Below are 8,090 nucleotides of genomic sequence, written 5' to 3'. Positions count from 1 at the left end.
ATTAATCTTGTTAACCAACATTCGTTAACTACTAGGACACTCCACTATAGCCTAATAGTTGCACTCCCCTCACTATAGATATATTTCTATCCATTTGATATAACCATGATTAGTAAGTCGATCCTTCACAGGTTGTTCGTAACTAGAGTTGGGTCAATTAGTCATTTTACCCCTGAAGTTACTTCTTGTTTCTTATGTCCCACTGATCCTCTTATGAACAATTGGTTTGTGGTCCAACCAGTAAACCAAATCCCTCTCAGGCCAATGAGTGGGTGGGGCCCCTTGTTCAAGATCTGGAGTCAGTACTTAAGGGAACAACCTCTCTTCTATTCCTAAAAGTGGGTAGGAACTACCTCTCTTATAAAGAGAGAGTGATTTTCTTCATTGTTAGATCTTATGCAATACTCATTGCATAGGATGCCCCCACTCACATGTCTCCACATGTACAATTTAGTGATCACATTGTTTATATCATATACAAAAGTTGGTCGCATCCATAGTGTCCCCAGAATAAGATACTCAGCCTTATCCTTATACTATAGATCATTTTGACTATATACTTGAACTTGATCCACTTTTATGTCTCTACATATAGCTCAAGTAATCATACTATAGCCAGAGTGTTCTTAGTTTATTGGATTTAGATTAATGATCCTAAAGTTCACTTTATTCAATAAATCTTTAATGAATAAACATCAATAATAATTTTATTGAAAATATAATATATCTTTTTTTACAAACTATGAGTTTTAGGACATAAAACCCAACAAGGTGAAGCAGAGAAGCCTATTTACCAAGTTCAATCAGTAGGAGAGGAGCCTGAGAGGAATATCGGTTCAAGAGTTCCATAAGGTCAGGGAATATCAGAAAAGGGGAATGTAGAGGTTGAGGATAATGAAGGAAGCAGAGGGGAAGGGGCAGACAGGTTCATGAACCAATCCTTCTTTCCCAAGTTTATTTACTGTTCAAGGAGAATGAGTAAAAGAGTGAGTTCAATCAAAGAGCTACTGAATATATATGCTTTACCTTGTGTTGGAATAAATAGGTGAAAGAATAAGAAGGAGAGAAGCTAAGCTGCTTTACCTCACCGAGTTCAATCAGTCAAAGGTTTGAGGTTCAGTCTCATTAATAAGGTAAGGAGTCTTTCCTTCCCGTTCAAGTTAATTAATGGAATGTTGAGTCTTGACTGACAGTTCTATTTAATGAATCTTGAGTCGAGACTTTCAACACTTTCAGGTAGGGGAAGAGAAAGAATTAATCTTAAGTATTTCTCTTTTACAGTTCAAGAATAAATAGGAAAAGGAGAATGATGAATAAAAGGATCATGATGAATAAGGATTTTAGACTTTAAACACTTTTAGGTTCAGGGTCAAGATCAGATCAAGAATGAATCTTCCTGTTCTGTCTAATTTATAAAATGAGTGAAAGCAAGCTAGCCAATTCTAGTTCTGTCTCATTCTTCTTTCGTTTCGTCTTGACTTTCTTACAGGAGAGTAAAAGAGTGTTTGAAAGGATAAGAGAAAGAATAGTTCAACCCGAGTTCAAGAGTGAAAGAAGGAAGGGAATAAAACAAAGCTAGAACTAAGACTGAAGGAGAGAAGCCGAGGTGATTGAGTGAAGGAGGAGTTTAGTTCGTAAACAATAACTCTAATTCATCTTTCCTTTCTCCTTTTTATTTTACCTTGTTCAATTTGGTGAAGGAAAGAATAGATGAGAGACTGGCACCATATCATATGTCCTGTTCAAGAGAGAAGCCGAGGTTCAAGATCAAGATTAGTGAAAGAATAAAGAGGAGCGAAAATGAGGTTTAGGTTTTTGGTTGAGTCTTGACTTTCTTTTTCTTCTTCAATCCATTCATTCTGTAAAGGTGAAACATTAAATGAATTTACGATACTGTAAAGTGAAGGTGAAGGAGAGAAACTGATAGTTTACGAGGTGAGAAAGAAGAAAGAAATAAGTGTTCCAGAGCTTGACCTTTCATCCAGCCTATCCATTTCCCTTGTGAAAGAAATCAGTCTCATTCATCTTTGACAGTTCAAGGAGAGGCAATTCAATCCTCAGCCTATTTACCCAGTGTTTGAGTTCAATCTGTCGAATTAATAAGAAGTCTTTGTTTACTCTTCGTTCAAGGGAGAGGTTCGATAGTGAAGGAGTTTACTTTACCTCGTGAGTGAAAGAAAGGTTCCAGTTAAGGAGCCAAGACGAAGACTGAGTGAAAGAAGGAAAAGGTTTAAGCTTGAGGAGCGAAGCAACTTTACAGTTCAATCCGATTCAGGTTCAGGAGAAAGAGAAGAAAAAGAATAAATAGGTGAAGTAGGGAAGGTAATATCGGTTCAGCGGAATGAGTAAGTAGGGAGAGGAGTTTACCTCGTGAAAGAAGGTTCAGGGTAATTCATCCTTCGTACAGGAGAGAAAGAAAGAAAAGGAGAATGAGACCTATAAGCTCAGGAGGTAAGAGAGTGAGATAAGGGGGTTTCTTATCTTAGGTTACAGTGAAGGAGAAGATCAAGAAAAGAAAGAAAAGAGACCGTAAAGTGTAAAGTCCAGTGTTTGAAGGGAGAGGAACGTAGACGAAGACAGTGTTTGAAGGTGATTGAGCAAAGAGAAGAGACCTCGTTCAAGAATCAATAGGTGATTGAGCTTTACCTTGTGAAAGAATAGTATAGTTCAGGAAGGCGTGAAGCAGAGGTTCAGGTTTCTTCTTCTTTTCTTACTGTTTCTGGTTCAGTAGTTCAGGTTCCGGAGCGAAGCAACTTTACAGTGAAAGAAGGTGAATGAGTGAATAGGAAGAGAATACAGAATAAGGAGAAAGATTAGAAATAGGTTCAGGTCAGGTAATAAGGGTTCAGCAGTTTACAGTCTTTGAAGGTGACGGAGCGAAGGAAGCCACTACTTTAACAGTTCCATCTATCTGGTGAAGTAAAGCAAAGAGAAAGAGTTCAATCAATCAAACACCTATTCTATATTCTATTTACCGAGTTCAAGAAGTCCAATTCATCTCCCTGATTAATTAACTCGACTGCAAAGAAAGGTTTAGTAGTTTAGGAGAAAGAGAAGAGAAAGAAAAAATTTTCTCTCTAGAAATAAAGAGAAGATAAGATTGATTTTTTTATGGTCTTTACATTAGAAGGAGAATGAAAAAGAAACTTGAGGATTGACTTCTTCATTACCTTGTGTTTGAAAGAAAGAATAGTAGGGGACAACAAGTGATTGAGTTCCGTTTGTAAACTCTCTTTCGGCCTTGGTTACTATGTTTGAATAACTTACCTTAACAATAACAGCAGGTAATGTAATAGAGGTTCATGAGTTCGGTTTCTTCTTCCTGTGTTTATTAGCACCCGAATGAATAAGTTAATATGAGTCAGAAGTTTACCAAGTTGTAGAGAAAAAAGAGAATAGGTCTTTCATTTGAGAATTAATAGAAAGAAAAAGAATTGAATATGAATCAGGGGCAGGTTCGTCACTTTACCTTGTTCTCAATCCTTCTCATCCTTACTTCAGTCTGTCTCCCCCTTTATTCAAAGACTGTAAACAAAGAAAGATAGTCGGGCAAGGAATGAATCTTCACCTTATTCTTTATCATACAGCCAGACAGTCAATTTACTTAGTTCATGAGTTCAATATGAGACAAGTTAGTGAGTTAAGGAGTTGCCCGAGTCTTTGGTTAAAGAATCCTATCAATAGGTAAAAGAAAAGAGAACACAAGTCAAATAGTTAAATTAAGTTACGGGGGAGAAAGAATATACATGTATGCTTTACCTTCCTTACCTTGTGAAGAATAACTCACAACACAATCACTTCCTTCTAACTAACTAACTAAGAAAGAATAACAAGAATTAAGAGGAAAGAAAGATCAATTAAAGACAATCAGAGAAAGAACAGAGAAGATACCATAAATAAGTATTGGTATTGGTTCAGGGGTAGGAGCAAAGATCATTATAAGAATAAATAGGGAAAGGAGTGAAACAGCTCGACCGGTAGGGAGAGGAGTGAAGGATCAATCAATAGGTTATGGCGGAGTGTGAAGGAGAATACTTGTTTCGGCTTTTTCTTAGTGCTTGCTTTACCTTGTGTTTTAAAGAATAAAGAGGTGTAGGAGTTCGTTCAGGATTAGAGAAAGAAGCCGAGGTCGTTCTAGTTCCGACAGAGAAAGAAAAGAAATAGTTCAACCCCCAGTAAGTAAAGGAAGCAAACAAACTGACAGAGCTTTATATCCTTTTTTAATAAATAGGTAAGGAATTAAGGTAAGGAGAATGAATCTATCTTTCGTTGAGTCTCATTAATCTTCTCTTGCTTTCTCTTCTTTTACTTTGAATAACAAGGTTTAGTAGCTAGCTTTCTCTTTAGTCTTGACTTGTTTACGAGGAGGTGGAATAATTGGGTTCCGAGTTGAGGTTCAGTCGCTTCTCTTTTCTTGACTCTCTAGTAAAGGCAGATATTCTTCTTCTTTCTCTTAAGTCTTTCAGAGCTAAAACTGCTAACTCCTTGATTCTAGAACGAACATCATAAACTCTCATTCATGGATAGTCTTTCCTCTACTACTAATTAATATCCCCCTTGATAGGTTCAATCGGGTTCAGGTTCGGCTTCTTCTAGCTTTATCTACTTCAATCTGGTAAGGGAATAGAATAATCAAAATAAATATAAGGGCTAAAGGTTAGTTAAGGTTGAGTCTTTCTTCTTAGTTTACTTACTGTGTAAATAGGGGAATCGTCTTGTTTACCTCGTTCAATCCATTAATCTTTCTTCAATCTTTCTTTGTTGTTCAATATACTATCAGGTAATAAAGAAATAGAATAGACAGAGTATTTAAGGTTATTACGGCAAGTTAAGGTTAATACGACAAGTATTAAAGTTATTACGGCAAGCAGAGTATTAAAGTTATTACAGCAAGCAATGGAATAAAGCTTTTTTCGAATTAAATTAAGTAGTAGCGAAGGTAATTTAGGTGAGGGAGTTCAACCCTTGTTGTAGAGGGGCGTGCAGGAGCAGATCAAGAATAAGTAGGTAGTCTTTCTTTACTTACCTTTTCAATCAGGTTCGAGAGAGAGTAAGTAGCTCGACTGGAAAGAAAGATTAATCAGACTTTCCCTTTAGTGTCTCTACTGTAAAGGAATAAGAATAAGCAAATGATAGATTACGGAGTGAACTAACTAAGGAGAAAGCAGAGGAGCGAAGACACACACTTCTAGTGGTTCCAGGTCAGGTTCAGTAGTCCAGTCGAATGAATAGAAATTAGCAGTGAAAGGAGAAAGAGAAGTGAAAGAAAGATAAGGGGAAGGTAAGGTAAGGTACAGTTACGGAGCTAGCTAAGCCAATTTAAAGAATAGGAACAAACCAGAGAAGGAATCTTTAGTCTCCCTCTCCAAACCTTAAAGAATAGGAACAGGAGAATTCATCCTTAGTCTTTCCTCTCCCTTTAATCAAACAAAGACAGTAAAGGTTCGGTTAAGCTTCATTCATTCATTCATTTACTTACCCCGAGTAACATCAACAAGTAATAGAGGGCTCAGTAGCGAAAAGGTGACGCTTTCTTCTTTACAAAGACAGTAAACTCTCTTTAGTCTTGACTTTCAGTATCAGTAGTTTACCTACTTCCCGCCGTAACCTAATCAGTAGTTTAGTTTACCTATTTCCCGCCATAACCTATAATTTCTATACTAATTGCCTAGCGAGCAAAGGAGTTCTATTCTGTATTACCTAGCGAGTAAAGGAGAATGGAATTAATGGTTCGTCCACCTGCCCCTCTTTCTTCTTCTCTTGCTTTACGGAATGAATAAGTAGTTGGTTCTTTCTTTCTTTCCTCTCCCTATTATACTAGCTAGAATTGAAGGGATAATGCATCTTGTTTTGTGTCTTTACTACTTGTTCAATAAGGGAAATGAATAGGGTTTACGGATAAAGAGTTCAATCAATTCATCTTTCTTTAATCTACCTTCTTGACTTTTAGGATTGAATATGCAAGTAGTTAAGGAGACTGGAAGAAAGGATAGCTGTTTCTAACCCGCTTTCCTCTTTCAAAGACAATAAACTCTCGATAGTCTTTACTTGTTGGTCAATATACTCTCATCACGTAATACCAACCAACAGAGAATAGACATAGGGTTATTATGGCAAGCAATAGAATAAAGATTTCATTCATAGATTGAATGAGAAGTGAGAAGTAGCTCAGGTAATTCAAGGTGAGGGAGTTACATTTGGTTGTTCAATAGTTAAGTAAGGATCAAGAATAAGTAGTCGTTGCTTACCTTTTCAATTCGGATTAATCTTTCTCCCGTGTAAAGAAATAAGAAGAAGACAAAGGATAGGTTATACAAAGTTTAGTAACTAACTAAGGAGAATGCAAAGAAGCGAAGACACTCGTTCTAAAGGTTATTTCGTATGGGGCAGGTTTAGAAGAAGTAGTTAAAAGGAGAAAGCAGAAATAGGAGTTTAGTCTTTACTTGTTTACGAGGAGGTGGAATAAATGGGTTACGGGTTTCGGTTCTGTCTAAGCTAAGCTGCTAATCTAACTAATTAATTTAATATCCCTTCTAAACTAACACTACAAATGATAGGTTCAGGCTTTCTTTCCTCTCCCTATTATACTTATAGAACAACTGTAAGAAGGGATAATGCATCTTGTGTCTTTACTGTTTAGGGACAGGGAATAGGGTTTAAGGATAAAGAGTGAAATCAATTCATCGATAGTCTACCTTCTTTACTTTGAGTCTCCTCTGGAAAAAAAAGCATAGCAGAAAAGGATTGAATATGCGACAAGGTAAGGAGAATGGAAGAGAAAGTATAGCCACTACTAACTCGCTTACAGTTCAATCGGGGACAAAGGAAAGAGGTGGTGAGTCTAATGATTCAGTCTTAGTTTACGCTCTTACTCTTCAATCAAGAAAGCAGAAGCAAAGAAAGAAGCCCCATATCCATCCTTTTCTTTACCCTTTACCGACGAGGATTTCAGTCGGAGAAAGTACTTCAGTCTAGAAAAAGTAGTTAGTTAGTTAGTTAAGGAGAATGATTGAATGAATTAAGAACATAGGTTACAGAGTGAACAACTTGAATTGAATGCTTGATCTTACAGTGAGTAGAAGACAAAAGCTAAGGTAAGGCGTGAAGCAGACAGACAAGAAAAGAAGAGTCAAATGACAACAGAATACTTTGACAGTGACAAACAAAGAGTATAAAGTCAATCATCAAAGGCAGGGGAAAGAAAGAGTGAATGCTCAGTCAATCAATCAGTAGGACAGGAGCTTGAAGAAGAGTCTTGAATGAAACACTCTAGCTTATTAATGCAGGAAGTTAGACTAGTTATTCAAAGACTAGCTAACTCTCTTTAGTCTTGACTTTCAAGAAGTCTCAGTATCTGTAGTTTACACCTCCTTCTTCCCTACGTCCGTAAACCATTATTTCGATTAGATATATTACCTAACAAGTAAAGAACTAAGGGAATGGAATGAATTAATGGTTCTTTAGTATGCCCGCCTCCTTCTCTTTCGTCTTCTTCTCTTGCTTGAGGATTGAATGAATGAAAAAGTAGTTGGTTAGTTCACAGTCTTTACTCTTCTTCCTAAAACTAGTCTTTAACTAGAAAGAACGTACAAGAGAATGAATATTCTCATTCATTCTCTTGCTACAGTCTTTAGCTTGTTGGTTCAGTAGTTTAGTTCGTAAACAAACACCTATTACAGAGTTCAATTCGTTTCTTAGTCTCCCTTCAAACAAAGACTGTAAAGAAAGAAGCGCATAGGGAAAGTATTGAATATGCGAGTTAATTAATAAAGAGAAGGTAAAGAAGACAAGAGAAGAAAGGATAGCTTCTAACCCCCTTTCCTTTTAAAGACTAGAAACCAATAAACGAACTCTCTTCTGGCTTTATTACTTGTTTTTTAGGTTTAATGTGAAGTTTTAGTTTGTCTTTCTTTGCTTTGTTGTTGTTCAATATACTAACTAAAAAGGTAACATGAATATACTAAAAAGGTAACCAAACTCTATACTAACAAAGAAAGGTAACTAACAATATACTTTAAAGGAAGGTAATATCGAATAGACAGAGTATTAAGGCTACAGCAATGGAATGGAATAGAATAGAACTTTCGGAT

Source organism: Cucurbita maxima, unplaced genomic scaffold, assembly GCF_002738345.1.
Source record: "Cucurbita maxima cultivar Rimu unplaced genomic scaffold, Cmax_1.0 Cma_Scf00109, whole genome shotgun sequence".
In the NCBI taxonomy this organism is placed as follows: domain Eukaryota; kingdom Viridiplantae; phylum Streptophyta; class Magnoliopsida; order Cucurbitales; family Cucurbitaceae; genus Cucurbita; species Cucurbita maxima.
Note: the sequence above shows the minus strand (reverse complement) of the source record.